A 266-nucleotide genomic window follows, 5' to 3' on the forward strand; every position below is an offset into this window, starting at 1 on the left:
ACCAGATTTAAAAAAAGGGGTTAACACATTTTAAAGATTATATGCTAAAAATGTGATCAGTTGAATCCCATTTTCATGAAGCATGTCTTCAAGGAAAAACTCTGACAATGTCACAAATGTAAAACTAATATTGTACCACCCCCTAGTGGCTGGAAATCATTACAACCAAAGAGTTTGGACATACATGTCCACCAACTGTAAAAAAAAAAAAAAGGCCAGAGAGCAGAGATGGATGATGTGCTGTAAAGTCACAATAAAGGCAAGAA

This window comes from Scatophagus argus, chromosome 16 (genome assembly GCF_020382885.2).
Source record: "Scatophagus argus isolate fScaArg1 chromosome 16, fScaArg1.pri, whole genome shotgun sequence".
Lineage (NCBI taxonomy): Eukaryota > Metazoa > Chordata > Actinopteri > Scatophagidae > Scatophagus > Scatophagus argus.